Here is an 18,861-nt window from a genome sequence, read left to right as displayed (position 1 = left end):
GAGTTTGAAGGCTTGAATTTTGTTAAGAGGTCAATTATCCACACAGTCAGAGTAACTCTAATCAAAATTCTACCAGGCATTTCAGTAGATGTAATGGATTTATTTTAAAACATATGAAAAGGCGAAGATCATACACAACCAAAATAATACCAAAAAAAAACTATCAACAATGGTGAATTCACACTTTTTTGTGTTTTTTTTTAATGTTTATGTGTATGTGTTATTATTTTATTTCTTACCAAATGGTGCTGGGATAATTTGATAATATTATGTAAGAGGGAAAGAAGGCTGGATGGCTTAGCAGTTAAGGCACTTGGCTTGCAGTGCCTAAGGACTCATGTTTGACTCTCCAGATCCCACATAAGCCAGATGTATAAGGTGACACAAGCATACGAGGTGACACATGCGTACAAGATGGTACACGCCTCTGGAGCTCAACTGCAATGGCTGGAGGCCCTGGCGTGCCAATTCTCTCTATATATATTAAAAAAATAAAGACATAAAGAAAGAATTTAGACACATGCTTTACAGAATACACAAAGAAAACAACTCAAACTATTTACTAACTTAAAAGAGCTAAATTTATATGACATCTACAAAATAAACATAGAAGAAAATTGTAGTTACCTTGGCCTAGTCAAAGAGATCTTAAAAATATTACCAACATTATGAATCATTTTTAAAAAGTATAGGCTGGAGAGATGGCTTAGCGGTTAAGCGCTTGCCTGTGAAGCCTAAGGACCCCGGTTCGAGGCTCGGTTCCCCAGGTCCCACGTTAGCCAGATGCACAGGGGGCGCACGTGTCTGGAGTTCGTTTGCAGAGGCTGGAAGCCCTGGCGCGCCCATTCTCTCTCTCTCCCTCTATCTGTCTTTCTCTCTGTGTCTGTTGCTCTCAAATAAATAAATTTTAAAAAAGAAAGTAGTAAAAGATACCTCCTTAGAATTAAAATGTTTTGTGCTGCAAAACATTTAAGAAAATGCAAAGTCCAGGTATGGACTTGAAAGAAATATTATAAATCATGTATTTGATAAAGGATAGGCATCCAGAATATATAAAGAACTATGATAACTCTTTTTTTTAATTTTTTATTTATTTATTTGAGAGCGACAGACACAGAGAGAAAGACAGATAGAGGGAGAGAGAGAGAATGGGCGCGCCAGGGCTTCCAGCCTCTGCAAACGAACTCCAGACACGTGCGCCCCCTGTGCATCTGGCTAACGTGGGACCTGGGGAACCGAGCCTCGAACCGGGGTCCTTAGGCTTCACAGGCAAGCGCTTAACCACTAAGCCATCTCTCCAGCCCAAGAACTATGATAACTCTTATTTGCAAAGACAGCCCTCTTTTAAAGGGTTATACATATTGAAACCACAGTTCCATTGCACGTTCCCTAGAATGGCTGCCATAAACACAGTCCCATGTGCTAATGAAGACTTTGAGAAACTAGTCTCATGTTTGCTGGGGAGAAGGTGAAACAGTGTAGCCCCTTTGTAAAGTAGTTTTAATGTTTTATAAAGCTATACATGAGCAGATTATTATAGCTCAGCACTGCCATTTCTTAGGAATCTACTCAAACATAGGAATACACAAATAGTCATCTGTAAATATTGATAGTAACATCACTTATACAATGCCCCCAAACAGAAATGATACAAACACTCCTCAACTGGCGAATGGCTAAGCAAGATGTGGTATATGCAGACTATGAGAGTCTATTCTGTAATAAAATCCATCAGACCACTGGTATGTTACAACAAGGATGATCTCAAAACATTTTGTTAGATGAGCAAATCCAGAACTTAAATGCTACATTAAACATGATTCCAAATCTATGAAATATATGGAAAAGTTAAATCTACCCAGACAGAAAGAGTGCTGGCTGTCCGGGCTTGAAGGGAGGGGTAGTGGGCAAATAAACAAGCTCAGTGGAACTTGGTAGGACAATGAAAAATTTCTAACAGCAGACTGTTGCAATCGTCGTTCAACCCTGTAAACTCCGTACAACTCCGTACAAATCCCTAAAGTTTAGACTAAATGGGTGATTTTTGTAGAATGTAAATTATACTTCAATAACACTGTTAAAATTCAAAAACAAAAAGTGACTCATCAGAGCCAACTGTTAGGAAGTCATAACAATTGTTATCTGTTCTGCAGAGAATGCCAGCCCTCCTTGGTGGATGATGGAACAACATGGAAATAAATCGAGATTAAAATAGGTCAGACAGACCCTCAACACAGCTATTTAAAATCATGAAAAGTACATAAGTTTATGGCAGTATTTCAGCTGTTTTATTTTCAAGAGACAGTATCTCGACTCTCTCCAAAAAAGTAAAACAAAAATAGACTGTTGTGACTACAATTAGTTTTAAAAGCATACTAACACCTTCCTATAGAACTTAATGCTCCCCACATTTCTGTCTGATGCTGTTCTCACAAGTTAAATTTTCAGTACAAAATGTTTCATAAAACAGGCCATCTGTGATAACTTGTGTAACAACACGGGGGAAGCTCCTATTATAAAAACAAAGCTGGAAGAGCTCAAAAGATACCGAAGGAGAAGGCTTTCGTCCTGTAGAAGGCAGCCAGGCTAAGAACAAATTACCTCATAAGGCAGATGTGACACACAGTGTCCTTGTGTCACTGATAACACAAGCCCATAAGCCCCCGACGAGGAGACAAATTTAACACAAATTTTAAAAAGAAAAAAAAAATAGCAGTAAAACCTAAAAATGGAAGAGAAAGGCACATATGGGCAAAAGTCCTCAGATAGCAAGTACAGGACAGGCAGCAAGGGGGAAAGAGCAGACGGGAAGACCCCCTTTATGGACTTGATGCCTTCGTATGGAAACTTGAACCAGACACCCCAAGCTTTGACACAGCGGCCCAGGAAATATTCTAGATAGGCTGCTTTCAGGACTTGTGAACGCATGGGTGAAGCTGGGCAGGTCCGGCTGGAAATCTGCCTCTTGCATCTGCTCAGCTATGCCTGTGAGGCCTCACGTCTCACCAGGGCTGCAGCGCCGCGGGGCAGGAGGAGGGCAGCGCCAGACACACGCAGTGACTGCCACCACGACTGCCCGCCTGGTTAGCATCTGGACACGCAGGTCACACCAAGTCCACAGCAAACACTATACAGATCTACTCGTTTTAGTCTATAAAACAGCAACGAGGAGGATGGAGGCCCAGAGAAAACTAACCACTAGCTGAAGGCCACATAAGAAAATGGGCCATTCCATATTCTGACCAGGCAGTCTGCCTATCGAAAACATACACTAGAGCCAGGCATGGTGGCACACTCCTCTAATCCCAGCACTCGGGAGGCAGAGGTAGGAGGATCGCCGTGAGTTTGAGGACACCCTGAGACTACACAGTGAATTCCAGGTCAGCCTGGACCAGAGTTAAGACCCTACCTCGAAAACCAAAAAAAAAAAAAAAAAAAAAGAAAGAAAGAAAATATACACTAAATTGCTTCATATGGGCTGGACAGATGGCTTAGCAGTTAATGCACTTACCTGCAAAGCCTAAGGAACCAGGTTTGATTTCCTAGTACCCATATAAGCCAGATGCACATGATGGCACATGCGTCTAGAGTTCATTTGCAGTGGCTAGAGGCCCTGGCATGCCTATTCTCTCCCTCCTCCCATCTCATAAATAAATAAATAAATAAATAAATAAATAAATAAATAAATAGTTCCATAAATGTTTATTATTACTACTATATTAGTCACAAAATCTTAAATGATAATAGACTTTTATATAAAGCCATTAAATGAAAAGTCTGTTCAATTCCCTGCTTATAAACCTACCAATCTGCTCAGTCTGTCCCATCCTCTCCCTGTTAGAGGAGAGAAGTTTCTCTAGGGCCGGCTCCTTAGGCGAGCTTTGAACTCCGTCTCGGAGCCCTTTGGTAAGCTTATCATCGACGGCCGCACTCTTCACCGCCACAAGCCTCTCTCTGCACGGAACCTCCCTGACAGCATGTAACTTTTACCAGTATTTCAATTTCAAACTAACTCTGGCCTCCCTGCCTTCCTCCAGGGTCTATTGCCTTGGATTCTTCATGGTGACATTCTGGGGAGAACTGTCTGTCCTCGTTCTCGCTCTCCACGGACTCCTCCCCTTCAGTCTGGGGTTTGCTCCCGCCCCAGCAGCTCCTCCAGGGCTCTAGAAGGCTCTGTGTGGCTGCATGTCCTTATATTGTCAAGCAGTGTTGCAGTCAGGTTCGCATTGCTGGCAGAAATCACCCAACCAAGAGCAGCTTGTCCCCACAAGCTTACAGACTCAAGGGGAAGCTCCACGATGGCAGGGAAAAGAACGATATGAGCAGAGGGTGGACATCACCCCCTCGCCAACATCAAGTGGCCAACAGCAACAGGAGAGGGTGCCAAACACTGGCATGGGGACACTGGCTATAACACCCATAAGCCCACCCCCAACAATAAACCACCTCCAGGAGTGTTAATTCATTCCCGAATCTCCATCAGCTGGGAACCCAGCATCCAGAACACCTGGGTTTAGGGGACCCCTGAATCAAACCGCCACAAGCGGAGGCGAGCAGCCGCGCTCTTGAGCCACCCCTGCCCTCCGCGTCGGACACAGAGCTCCGCTCCTCGACCCGCTTCTCTGGACACATCTCGGTCTCTCGTGCTGTTTAATTAACTCCTCTCCACACGGCCTCAAGTGCTGGCTTTCCTAAAGGACTGCCTGACTTCTAAACTTTCCCCAGAGAAGCTCGCCCACAGCCATAAATTCAAGTTTCATTTATGAATCAATGGCTTCAAACTTCTCTACCTCAAACCTCTTTTCTTACGCAGCACCTCCTAGACACTCCCCCATGACTGTCCAGAGTCACCAGAGTCAGCGTGTTCAAGGTCAAAGTCTTCCCTCCCATGCCAACCTCCTTAGTATATCGGGTTGCTTTCTTCTTTTTGATTTTTTTAAGTAGCTTTTTTGTTTTTTTGCAAGGAGGGTCTTTTTAAATATTTTTTTTTCATTTTTATTTATTTATTTGAGAGTGACAGAGAGTGGGAGGCAGATAGAGAGAGAGAGAATGGGTGCATCAGGGCCTCCAGCCACTGCAAATGAATTCCAGATGCATGCAGCCTCTTGTGCATCTGGGTAACGTGGGTCCTGGGGAATTGAGCCTTGAACCGGGGCCCTTAGGCTGTGATTCACAGGCAAGCGCTTAACCACTAAGCCATCTCTCCTTTTTAATTTTTAAGTTGATAAACAAAATAATGGGTTTATAGCATTTTACACATATGCGTCATCATCCTTTGTTCTCATTCATTCCCTGCCCCGTGCTTTCCCATCCCACGTCTGGCTGGCTGCCTTCCCCCAGAGAGCCAGCTCCCCTCCAGGCCTGCTTTCAGGATCCATGCCTTCCATTACTCTTTTATCTCTTTGGTCCCTTCCCTTTGGATCTCTTCCTCCCCACTCATAATGACCTTTCGAGTTTCATAACCTATGCATGTACACACACACGTTCAAACAGATACATATATACCTATAATTATATACCACTGAATTTTAAATCTACATTCCACATATGAGAAACCATGTGGTATTTGTCTTTCGAAATTGGCTTATTTCACTTAACATAATGATTTCCATTTCTATATATTTTCCTACGACTGTCATGCTTTCACTTTTTTATAGCTGCATAAAATTCCACATGTATTTACACCACACTTTATCCATTCACCTGCCAATGGCATCTAAGCTGGTTCCATTTCCTGGCTATTGTGAACAGTGTAGCTATAAACATGGGCATGGAAGGTATCTCTGTGCTGTGCTGACTTTGGGTATATACACAAGAGTGGTTTAGCTGTGTTATACAGAAGCTCTGTTTCTAGACCAGTTTATACTCTCACCTGCTGAGAATAAGCATTCCTCTTTTCCCTCATCCTTTCCAGAATTTGTTGTCACTTTGTTTCTTGATAATCAGGACTGAGATGAGAAGCAATTTCAAAGGAGTTTTAATTTGCATTTTCTCTGATGGCTAAGTACATTAAAGATTCTGTGTAGTATTTATTTGGCCATCTGAATCGCTTCTCTTGAGAACTGTCTCATCAGTTCATGAGCCCATTCGCGCTGATTGGATGATTGGTTTTCTAGTTGCTCAGTTTTGCAGTTATTTATATATTCTACATATTAATAAACTGTCTGATATGTGCCTGTCAAGATTTGTTTCCATTCTGTAGACTGCCTCTTTCTGGTGACTATTTCTTTTGCTACACAGAAGCCTGTTAATTTCATGTAACTGCATTTGTCAATTCTTAGGTTTATTTCCTGTGTAACTGAAGCCTTTTTCAGAAAACCGCTGCCTATGCCCATACCATACTTTCAAGTGTCTTCCGCCTGAAGTTGCAAAGTTCCAGGTTTCACCTTCAGCCCTTTGATCCATTTTGAGTAGATTTTGGTGCATAATGGACATGGATAATTTCATTTCCTACATGCAGAAATCTAGTTTTCCAGCATGACTGACTAAAGAGATTGTCTCTTCTGCAACTGTGTGTTTTTGATTGTCAAAAACCAAGTGGCTGTAACTGTGCTGTGTGAATTTATTTCTGAGCCTTCTATTCCACTGGTCTACATGTCTGTTTCGTTTTGCCATTTTTGTTACTGCAGCTCTGTAATATAATTCAAAACGGAGTGCTACAATATCTTCAGCATTACTCCTTCCGCTACGAGTTGCCTTGGCTAGCCAGGGTCTTCTGAGCTTCTTATGAACTTTAGAGTGGTTGTTTTTATCTAGTTCTGTGAAGAATGTCAGTGGGATTTTCATAGGGATTACAATGAATTTGTAGATCACTTTTAGTAATATTACCATTTCTACAATATTAACTCCAATAATCTGTGAGTATGGGAGGATTTTCCATCTTCTGTATTCAATTCCTTGCTTCAGTGTCTTAAAGGTTTCCTCATTTTATCCCCTGGATTAGTTTGGTCCTATGCTTCCTTTTTTAATTTAATTTAATTTAATTTTTTATGAGGTAGGGTGTCACTCTAGCCCAGGCAAACCTGGAATTCACTATGGAGTCTCAGGTTGGCCTTGAACTGATGGCGATCCTCCTACCTCTGCCTCCCAAGTGCTGGGATTAAAGGCGTGCGCCACCATGGCCGGCTCAAAGGTACTTTTTGTGTGGAAAAAGATTACCAAGTGATTTCTGTCTTTAAGCTTATCTATGTGCTATTTTATACCTATTGATTTGCACATGCTAAATCTTGTACCCTTGGACTGAAACCAATCTGATCATAGTGTGTGATCTTAATGTGTTGTGCTCTCAAATTCAGTTTGCAAGAAGTTTTGCCTCTATTTTCACAGAGAAATTGGACTACAGTGTATCTTTTTGTTGTGCTCTTACACAGTTTTGGTGCCAATGCTGGCCTTGCAGAATGTGTTTGGCAGTGTCCCTTACCTCTGTATTTTAAAAAGAGTTTTGAGAAGCATTAGTGTGAGGTCTTCTTTAAAATCTGGTAAATTCCACAGTAGCTAACTCCTTTCTGGTGTCCTTTATAGTGGGGAGTGGTTCAACCAGCACTAAGTTGAACGTGAAACATTCAGAAATCTTTCTTGTGCTAGAGAGATAGCTTAGCAGTTAGGGTACCTGCCTGCCAAGCCAAAAGACCCAGGTTCAATTCTCCAGGAACCATGGAAGCAAGACACGCAAAGTGGCTCATGAGTCTGCAGTTTGTTTGCAGTGGTTGGAAGCCCTGGCATACCCATTCTCTCTTTCTCTTTCTCCCTCTCTCTCTCTCTCCCTCTCCCACCACCACCCCCCACCACGGCCTTCTCTCTCTTTCTCTTTCTCTCTCACGCACAAATAAATTAAAAAAGAAATCTTTCTTAACTCCTATTTTTCTTAGTGGACAAAATGGATCATACAACAGCGTGGCTTTCATTTGGGTAGTTATAGAGAATAAAAAGAGTTCTCGAATAGGGGATTTTGCTCTTTCCTCTTGCCTTTTCTCTATCCAGTTTTCTTTCTCTGAATTCCAACCCTTTTAACTAACTGAGCTCTTCCTTGCTACTCTAAGTGTTACCTTTTTGCAAAATAACCTCTAGTTCAGGTCACAGCCACACACACACACACACATGTAGTCATTAGTGTAGTTAACATACAGTCACTCATATACTATAAGGTCTAAGGATGCACACAATAGAAATTTGATAAATACATATTGATATATTGATTTAACCCAGCTTTTCCACTCTCCATATGAAAATACAAGGCTACAAATTAATGGGCTTGCCTGAGCTCTTGAGATCAGGATCTGAGTCTTCTGACCCTCAGTCAAGTCTGTTTCCCATTCTACCAAATTCTTTCACACATCCTGTCTCAGAAAACATGTCATGACAATCTATCATCTGCATTTGGAGCGGGGATGGGGGGGTGGGGAGGGAGGAGTTCTTTACAAATGGGATGGAGATGCAGTAATAAAAGCGTCTATTGCTCTCTTCCTTGTCTCACATGGAAACATCTGACAGTAAAAGGCTGGTGTTCTATTTAAAACTCTTTGTGGAATAAAAATTTTAACAGAAAGTTACCTAAGACCTTAAGATACCATATATCAGAAACCCGAAGTTTTCAGACACTCTTTACTACTGAGGAGAATGTATACAAGGAAGGTAGATGGAAACTGGTTATAGAACACCAAGCACTATCAGAGGCCTTGGGGAGATAATTTTTAAGTTAGAATTGTGGTACACTGAGGGCTAGAGAGGTGGCTCGGTTGTTAAGGTGCATACCTGCAAGACCAAAGGACCCAGGTTCAATTCCCCAGTACCCTACATAAAGCCACATACACAAGGTAGCACACGTGTCTGGAGTTCATTTGCAGTGGTTAGAGGTGCTGGCATAACTATTCTCTCTCTCTCTGTCTCTCTCTCTGATTCTCTCTCTCTCTCTCTCTCTCTCTCTCCCCCTCTTTCTTTCTTTCTTTCTTTCTCAATTCTCTCTCTCTCTGTCTCTCTCTCTGATTCCCTCTCTCTCTCTCTCTCTCTCTCTCTCTCTCTCTCTCTCTCTCTCTCTCCCTCTTTCTTTCTTTCTTTCTCAAATAAAAAAAAAATATTTTAAAAAGAATTGTAAGCCAAGCATGGTGACACATGCCTTTAAACCCAGCACTTGGGAGTCAGAGGTAGGAAAATCACCAAGAGTTCAAGATCACCCTGAAATGACACAGTGAATTCCAGGTCAGCTTGAGCTAGAGTGAGACCCTACCTGTAAAAGCTTTAAAAAGGAGGAGGAGGAGAAGGAGGAGAATAAATGTGGGTTGCAGAGATGGCTTGGTGGTTAAGATGCTTGCATGTGAAGCCTAAGGACCCATGTTCAACTCTCCAGGTCCCGTGTAAGACAGATGCACAAGGTGACACAAGCACGCAAGGTCGCATGTGCATAGGATGGCACACGCATCTGGAGTTAACTGCAGTGCCTGGAGATCTGAGTACACCAATTCTCTCTCACACGCACTCGCTTTCTCTCTTACTCACCCTCTTTCTCATAAAAGATAAAAAGGAACTGTGGTATACTGAATGATCCAGCCCATCCTACCTGAAAAGGGCCTGCATGTTTTTGGGCAAAGATGCCTGAATGTTTCTACTAGATCACCTATGAACACACCTACTAGCTGATGCAGGGTCTCCTTGGGGTCTGCCCAGAGGATTTTCTGATGAGCTTCAGTGGAAGGAAGCTGTGAAGACTTCTGGGTTCCTAGAGAGTATAGCATTCTGGGAAATGAATATACATGAATGAATATGTATGTATATGTGATACACACACACACACACACACACACACACACACATACATAAAATTGTATAACCTGCTTTAGTTATCACCTAGGGAAAAAGAGCTGGCTCCTGAACCAATTTAAAGGAATATGGAAAATAAAATGTTGCTTTGTGATTGTATTTCAGAATCTTTTAAAACATATTGAGTACAGCAAATAAAATTTTAAAAATTCTTCAAGAACATAAGGAAAAAAGTGTTTTTACATTTTAAATGCTCAGTTTTTATCCATTTCATAAGAAAGCAACTGAAAACACTTTTCTTTAGAGTGTATTTCCATGTTTGAAATTCTCCACAAGACTTAAAATTTTAATGTTAAATATTGGATTAAAAATTCACTTACAACACCCTGCAATTTGCAATATTTACATGTGAAATGCATAATTCAAGAGCTGAATTGGTAGCATTTGCCAACTTGAATCTTTTCTTAGTACTTTCAACCCAAATATATACAGTCAACTCATGAATTCTGAATGACTCTTAGCAATTAAATAAAAAAGGAATAAAGTGCATGGCCATGTTTCCTTTGAGGGGTTGCAATCATAAATTACAACTGTCTTTTATTCTTCCAAAATGCAAAGCACAAAGCAGAAAGAATTATCTATGATCAGGAAATTCTTGTTATACAAAAGCAAGCTGCCAGCGAGAATCCTAAAAGTCCTGAGAGAAATTCCACAGTGTACACCCAAGGGACAGGGACATTTAAGTCATCCATCTGCCAATGGCCAGACTCAAATGACATGAAGCCCCTCCTCTGGCCCCCCACATCCCTACCAGACATGGAATGATGGAAGCTCAGGATGAAGACTGGTCCAAGCAACCCAAGTGAGATTTCAAGACAGAATATTCTCTTGATGTTCATGGACATATACTTCTGTTTTGGGGCCAACACCAAGCCAGAATATGTTCCCTCAGGAATGCAATCAACAAAGCATCAAGGGCAAGAAGACTTAAATCAGCCTTTTTCTCAAACATTTAATAGTAGTCAATGCTGACTTTTGTAATTCATATATGATCTCACAAGTGTCTTTTGCATATAAAATATATAAATTCTATTTAATCTATTCACATAAAGTTTGATAGTTCTATCAGATTTAAATAAATGTCAACACTATTACACTATTCTCTTCTGGAAGAAACTAAGAAATTGCATAATTATCTAAAATTGTAGTGGTTGTTTTTTGTTTGATTGGTTTTTTTGTTTGTTTGTTTTGCAAGGTAGAGTTTCAGGTTTCACTCTAGCCCAGGCTGACCTGGAATTCATTATGTAGTCTCAGGGTGGCCTTGAACTCACAGTGATCCTCCTACCTCTGCCTCCCGAGTGCTGGGATTAAAGGTGTGTGCCACCACATCCGGCTCGTAGTCATTTTGAAAGCACATAACTTTCTCTAAATTTTAATTAGATGACAGAATCTATCTTTATACATACAAGATCTCTTTTAAAACTACCATGTGAACTAAAAATGATGTACATATTTATTGTAATTAAATTATCTTTTGAGGGCTGCAGAGGCCTGCAAAGCCCAAGGACCCATGTTCAATCTGTTTCCAGATCCCCCATAAGCCAGATGCACAAAGATGATGCAAGCACAAGGTCACACATGACCACTAGGTGGTGCAAAAATCTGGAGTTCAATTGCAGGGGTTAAGGCCCTGGCATGCCAATTCTCTCTGTGTGTTTCTCTCTCTCTCTAAAAAAATTATCTTTTGACCACTGACACGGTAAATGAAATGATTGTTAATGTCTGGTTAACTTTGTGAACATAGAAGTTTCTATGACATACTGTTTATCTACATTATCAACTTACAGGATCACTGCCTCACCTCTACTGCATTTTATGCCCTCACATGGTATCATAAAAGCATGCAACCTCACATTTTGGCTGAAGTACTGAACACTTATTCTACAGTCTATGTGGTATTATATTTTGACAGTACTGTAGTTCCCATTCAGATATTATTTTAGTGTCTTCCCATTAACTTCTATGCTTCAAGCACAACCATGCCTCAGGGACCACTCCAAGGGCAAAAGGCGTGGGAGGAGACTGAGCATCGAAGTGATGCCTCAGCTACAATTCTGATGAGCATCTCAGAGATGAGAGAGGCACAGAGGGAGCCCTAGCCCTTGTACTGAGCCACTGCTCACCCTACATCATCATGCATATCTGTCACCTTTCTGCTTTCACACCACGGCATATGTATGCGTGTGTGTGTGTGTGTGTGTGTGTGTGTGTGTGTGTATTCAACAATATCTCCTAAAGCCTAGTATGAACTTCATAACAATCCTCCTCAGATGTCACATTAACACCCCCCATGTCATGTCCTTCTATGGGCTTAGGTGTTCTACTCCACTTAGAAATTCCCTAGCAAGCCGGGTGTGGTGGCACACACCTTTAACACTTGGGAGGCAGAGGTAGGTGGATCGCCGTGAGTTTGAGACCACACTGAGACCAAATAGTGAATTCCAGGTCAGCCTGGACTAAAGTGAGACCCTACCTTTAAAAAAATAAAATAAAAGTGAAAAAGAAATCCCCTAGCAGGGTGACTCCAGTTTGGCAAGATAGGAGGAGTCTCTAGAGTAATTACAGGTAATCTAGCCACTGCAGTGCCACAAACCAAACAGGTGGCAGATAATTTACACACATATTTTTGTCCCCTATGTTATGACACATAGGATTCTGAAATTCTTTATGATGAAATAATACAACATCTAGATTAACAACTTCATCTTGGGAAACCAGGCACACTGAGCCCGCACTGCTGATGAGTGCTCCCCTTCACAGCCAGCGGGAGCTCTCCACACAGTGCAGCCCCCCATTCTCCATCAAGCCACACAGCCCACTGTTCTCCTGCATCTCATCTGCCTAGCTCCTGGGGAGACCACACTTGTAAATCATTATTTAAAATTAACATGAGGCACGTAATCATGATTGACCATAAAGAAGCAAGACAAAAAAGCAGAACCAAGTTTTGCAATGAACATGATAATACAATTATTAACTATACTCCAAATTCCTTTCAGAGAAAAAAAGAAATCTTTATGCATGGGTCTCAGTGGTTTATGACACGGGATCTCACTCACACCCTGGCTAAGAACAATTGTACCAGGAACCAGAACTTGTCCAAGGAGTCCTTTACACACTAAACAGCTGCTTATGAGATGGTCATCTTGTCAGAAGATACGCTGAATGTTGATGGCTGCGGCTCAGCAGTACGCTGCTTGTTCAATACGTGCAGGGCCTTATTTTCTATCTCTAGCGCTACCGGGGGGGGGAGATGGGGGGAGGGCACATATACTCAAAACTAAAGCCAGAATGAATTAGTACCACAGAAACCTTGATAGCATACTGAAAGATATAATCCTCAACCGGAATAGGGGGGAATTATCAGGTAAGAACAGCTCTGCCTCGGGTACAAGGTGACACCCTGTTGCTGAAGACACCACATGCTGCCGACACAGAACATTGAGCGATCTGGCTGCAATCTGGAAGGATGCCAGTTCCCAAATGGTAAGCCATATACTGCTGGGAAGCACCACATGAGCTTCCGGGAGGGGCTGGGAATGGCGAACAATGCTATGGGTAAGCAGAGGACCCTGCTGCACAAAAGCAATCAGCCCGACAAGACGTACACACCTGTGCAATGGTGGCATCCGGCGTGGGTGGCTAATCCACAGTTCTCTGATGGGCTAAGAGATCTGCTCACGGGAAAGGGGGCCATGGCTGGGAGGAGGAACCAAGTCAGAATCCTATGGAGACCAGGATCATGGACTCCAACAAGAAGGTCCCGCACTAGTCTTTAGCCAAAACAGGAGGCTACGCTCATCAAAATCTCTCTAAATTAACAATGCTTATCCCCTTAAACCTATGCTGATCTCACTCTTTTACTGGAGAATTTGTTTTTCTTTTTCATAAGGCAGCAAGAACCAAGGACAATCAAAATCTATCAAAATGAGAAAAGATATCTGACTCCCAGGCAAGAGATGAACCACCCCTTACACATCAACCAGGGCCTAGGTGAAACCACAGATGAGCAGAGTTGGTGTGGGAAAGGGGGCCTTAGAAATCAATAAGAAATGTATGCCCTACTGGTTAAAGGAGAGTTTAAGATTTAAAGGTAACTTGACCTAAAGAAAACAGAATTCTTTCTTCTTGCAAACCTCTGTGAACCTAGGAATGATGAATATGATTTTAAATTTTTTTGTTTATCATTTTTATTTATTTATTTGAAAGCAACAGACAGAGAGAGAAAGAGGCAGATAGAGAGAGAGAGAATGGGCACACCAGGGCTTCCAGCCATTGCAAACGAACTCCAGACGCGTTCGCCCCTTGTGCATCTGGCTAACGTGGGTCCTGGGGAATGGAGCCTTGAACCCCGGGTACTTAGGCTTCACAGGCAAATGCTTAACCACTAAGCCATCTCTCCAGCCCATGATTTTAATGTACCAAGGCTCAAATGAAAGATGTCTTACTTCTATGTTTCTAAATTTCAGAAACTATAGTTTAGGGTCACATCAAGGAATGAGAAGAGAAAACTGTCAGAACCTATGTGTTACTTGTTTGTTTATGTGGTGTCTTAGGATCTCCTTTCAATCTGAACAGGTAAGAGACTTGCTTTTATGGGGAGGACATTCAAAATGCCTTCCTACTGGGTTTTCTAAGAACTGAAAAACCAAGCCTTTAGCCAGGCTAAGAAGAAAGCATTTCTCTTTCCCGGTTAAGCTTATATTACTGACCCAGTACCATTACTTGTGTTTAGGCAGGCTAGTCTGATACGGGGCTGACTGACCCCCTCAATCCCAGGACCAGCTCTCAGGTTTAGATTGGGAAATGCCATCAGTCCCCAGGTGGCAAAAGGCCCGAGCAATGACCCTGGATGTTAAACACGAGCATTCACTCCACCTCGCCACTGAGTTGAATACAGCCCCACTTGGCTGTAATGAGAAAGCTCCAAATGTTTAATGAAGCATTCATATGATAAAAGTGGCTAAATCAACAAGTTGTTATTTATTTTACAAATACAGCCATCTGAAACTATTAGGAAGGATGTTGGATTCTGAAAATGATTCGTTTTTAAACATGGCTCAACTGAAAATATTTTATTCTTGTTCACTAATAGTGCCTCTCTCCAAACTGAGCCTGAATTTTAAATTTTTTCTTGTGTTCTTTTTTTTTTTTACATTTGCCAGTACTATTTTTTTTATATATTTATTTATTTGTGTGAGAGAGAAACAGAGAGAGAATGGGCACACCAGGGCTTCCAGCCACTGCAAATGAACTCCAGATGCCTGGTCCACCTTGTGTATCTGGCTTATGTGGGTCCTGGGGAATCAAACCAAAGTCCTTTGGCTTGGCAGGCAAGTGCCTTAACCGCTAAGCCATCTCTCCAGGCCCTGTCAGTACTAGTTTTTAACATAGAATGAAGTTGAAGCATTCTTATAAGGTATATACAACATGAAAAAACAAGAAGTTTGAAATGTGGAGAGCTCTGGTTATCCTTTCAGAAGCTTATAGAAATCTAGGAATATAGGGCTGGAGAGACTGTTGGCAGTTAAAAGGCACTTGCTTGCCTGTGTTTAATTCCCCAATACCCAAGTAAAGCCAGGTACATCCAGTGGCACATGCATCTGGAGTTTGTTTACAGTGGCTAGAGGCCTTAACATACCCATCCATATTCTCACTTACCCTCTCCCTCCCTCCCTTCCCCCCTTGCAAAAAAAAAAAAACTGTTTTTTAAAATTTTATTTATTTGAAATAAAGAGAGAGAGAATGAGTGTACCAGGGCCTCTAGCCACTGCAAACAAACTCCAGATGTATGCACCATCTTGTCCATCTGGCTTACATGGATACTGGAGAATTGAACCTGAGTCCTTAGGCTTTGCAGGCAAGTGCCTTAACCACTAACTCATCTCTCCAGCCCAGTTTTTTTGTTTTGTTTTGTTTTGTTTTGTTTTTGAGGTAAATTCTCATTCTAGCCCAGGATGACCTGGAATTCATTATGTAGTCAAACTCACAGCAATCCTCCTATGTCAGCCTCCCAAGGGCTGGGATTAAAGGCATATGCCTCACGCCTGGCAATATTTTTTTTCACACAGAGAAATCTAGGAATATATAGAGAGATACAGGAATACTATAGCAATGTAATTAGGTCCTGGCAATGCATCCATATACGTTTCATAATTTCCCACGCCTTGTTTAACCTGACCTTCCCCTATCTTCCCAGCCCCTACAGTAGACTTCACTCAGTTTCAGAGTCCACTGACCTCTCCCCACTCAAGAGTTGTATGGTCTGTTATCATAATTAAATTATCACACAATTCTTCTAATTCTGCTGTCAAAATACCACTGATGAGGTATAATCCGAACGGGTTATACTTCCCTGGAATTCCCTTGGAATTATGATGACACTTCAAACTCTCATATAGGACTTTGCTCACTTAGTTTCAAAGGAGGAGCTATATCCCCAGGTCCTAACAACAAGCTCATAATACAATAAATAACAAACACATATTTGACACTATTCTTTAAGAACCCATGTGGCAAGCACTGCTGAGAGCAATTTAGATAATGTTTAGTAACAGGCTGCAAGGTGGTATGTTTGTTGGTCATGAAATGGAGCTGGACTCAGACCACTGTCTACTGTTCCTAATCTGTACCCCCATATAGCCTCTCTATAATGGAAAAACTTAAAATTCAGGTGTGGTACCTAACTAGCTTCATATTCTTAACATTTAACTTATACCATGTTACTTAAAACTCTTTGAACCTTAGTTGCCTTTTTTTTTACTTGCTGTATTTTATTTATTTATTTGAAAGAGGCAGAGAGGGAGAGAGTGGGGAGAGAATGGACATGCCAGGACCTCTAACCTCTGCAAAGGAACTCCGGATGCATGCGCCACCTTGTGCATCTTGCTTACTTGGGTCCTGGAGAATCAAACCTGGGTTCTTTGGTTTTGCAGACAAGCGCCTTAACCACTAAGCCATTTCTCCAGCCTCTTGGTTCTCATTTTTAAGAAAGATAAAAACATCTACTTCACAGGATCATTTTGAAAAGTGCACTTGAAATTTCCTTGGACAAAGGATGCTTTAACAAGCAGTAACTGACTCCAGTCTTAGAAAAATAACTTCAGGTTGTGAGCAGTGAGAAAAAGGAAACAGAAGAAAGAAAACAGCGTGATCAGCTATGCTCATATAACTGTCCCAGAGACATGAGACATCTCAAGGAAATTATAGTCATGCTCTTATGATGGTATAAAACTAGTCTTATTTTACTAGTATTGACTTTAAAAAAAGAATACAAAATTACTCTTTTCAAATACTTTATTTTACGTACTTGAGAGACAAAGAAGTGGAGAGAGAGAGAGGGACAGTGAGTATGGGCACACCAGGGCCCCTGCCACTGCAAACAAACTCCAGATGTATGTGCTACTTTGTGTATCTGATTTTACATGGGGATTGAGGAATCAAACCCAGGCCATCAGGCTTTGCAAGCAAGTGCCTTTAACTGCTAACCTATATCTCCAGCCTCCAAATTGCTCTTTTGTTTTGTTTTGTTTTTGAAGTAGGGTCTTGCTATAGCCCAGGCTGACCTGAAATTCACTATGTAGTCTCAGGGTGGCCTCGAACTCGTGCCAATCCTCTTACCTCCACTTCCAGAGTGCTAGGATTAAAGGCATGCATGACCATGCATGGCCCAAAATTACTCTTAACCATATGTTTTCGTTTTCATATGTTTAAAAACATATATATGGGCTGGAAAGATGGCTTAGTGGTTTAGCGCCTGCCTATGAAGCCTAAGGACCCCGGTTCGAGGCTCAATTCCCCAGGACCCACGTTAGCCAGATGCACAAGGGGGCACATGCATCTGGAGTTTGTTTGCAATGACTGGAGGCCCTGGTGCACCCAATATTCTCTCTCTCTCTCTCTCTCTCTCTCTCTCTCTCTCTTTCTCTCTCTGTCACTCTCAAATAAATAAATAAATAAATGATTTTAAAAAAGAAACATATATCTACTAATAATGTATTTCAATGCCTCCATGTAAGAGGTCAAAGACTGAGCACCCTCCACAACAAAGCCATCCTGAAATGCAAAAAAAAAAAAAGTGAGAAAACAAAAACTAATAAGAAACAATGATAAATCTAAGCAAAGCCACAGTAATACAGGAAAAACAGGCACAGACAGGGAAAGGGGAAGAAAACGAGGCAGGAAGGCACTGCACTGTAAACAGCATCTGATACGCTGATTAGTGCTATTTCTAAGCAGATTAACCAAATCCCAACTGTTTGACATCAGGTCTGTCTCTAAGCTTCTCTGCCCTCATATGTACAAAGTCAATAAAAGATTTAAACACACAAATAAAGTAGAAGCATGTCATTCCATCCTGGGATGACACTGAAATGAGGAAAGTGACAAAGCTTCAAGGGAATAGAGAGAAGAGACCCGCTTCCCTCAGCAATGGCCCCCTGCAGGCGGCCCGTGAGCATGGTGAGACGGTGTGTGCCGGGCTGTTCTTTCTGTCCCCGTCGTGGAGAACCTGTAACCTCAGTATGTTCTTGATCCTTGCAGCAACCACAGGACCAACCACAGAGGCAAGAACTCAGAGGGACAAGGACACGTGGATGCAAAGAATGCGCAACAGACACAGATCCATCTTTGTATTTTGCACTAATTTTGCTTTCCAGTGTTTCTTTTCTATTTTTCTTTGCAATCAATTTTGGAATATACTGAATCCTTTCCAGGAACAAGCATGCAACTGGTAGCTGAGCATGCAGTGTACTGAATTAAGCTAGTGGTTTAAAAAAAAAAAATCACACATTCCCCGCCGAACCTCCTCATGCTGTCAAAGGCTGACCAGAACAGCTGGACTGAACTCAGCATAGTGTAAGGACTTTCCTATGGCACGCCTATGTGTAACACCTAGAGCATTTTATAACTCTCTGAAATGAGCCCATTTTATTATAAAAAGAACTGGGCGTGGTGGCACATGCCTTTAATCCCAGCACTCGGGAGGCAGAGGTAGGAGGATCACCGTGAGTTCAAGGCCACCCTGAGACTACCTAGTGAATTCCAGGT

General features: G+C 41.8%; 1 protein-coding gene across 3 annotated transcripts in view; it reads right to left on the bottom strand.

Annotated features, from left to right (window-relative positions):
* Igsf11 (immunoglobulin superfamily member 11) overlaps positions 1–18,861 on the bottom strand; it is a 121,683-nt gene that overhangs the window by 23,241 nt on the left and 79,581 nt on the right. The window contains exon 1 of one of the 3 annotated variants that reach the window (XM_045147560.1): positions 240–256. The exons of the other annotated variants lie outside the window; for them this stretch is intronic. The gene's annotated coding sequence lies outside the window, so the exon portion shown is untranslated. Of the gene's footprint in view, positions 1–239; positions 257–18,861 lie in introns of those variants that run through there. 3 annotated transcript variants of the gene reach the window in all.

Source organism: Jaculus jaculus, chromosome 4 (assembly GCF_020740685.1).
Source record: "Jaculus jaculus isolate mJacJac1 chromosome 4, mJacJac1.mat.Y.cur, whole genome shotgun sequence".
Classification (NCBI taxonomy): Eukaryota; Metazoa; Chordata; class Mammalia; order Rodentia; family Dipodidae; genus Jaculus; species Jaculus jaculus.
Note: the sequence above shows the minus strand (reverse complement) of the source record. Positions and strands in the feature narration are given on the sequence as shown.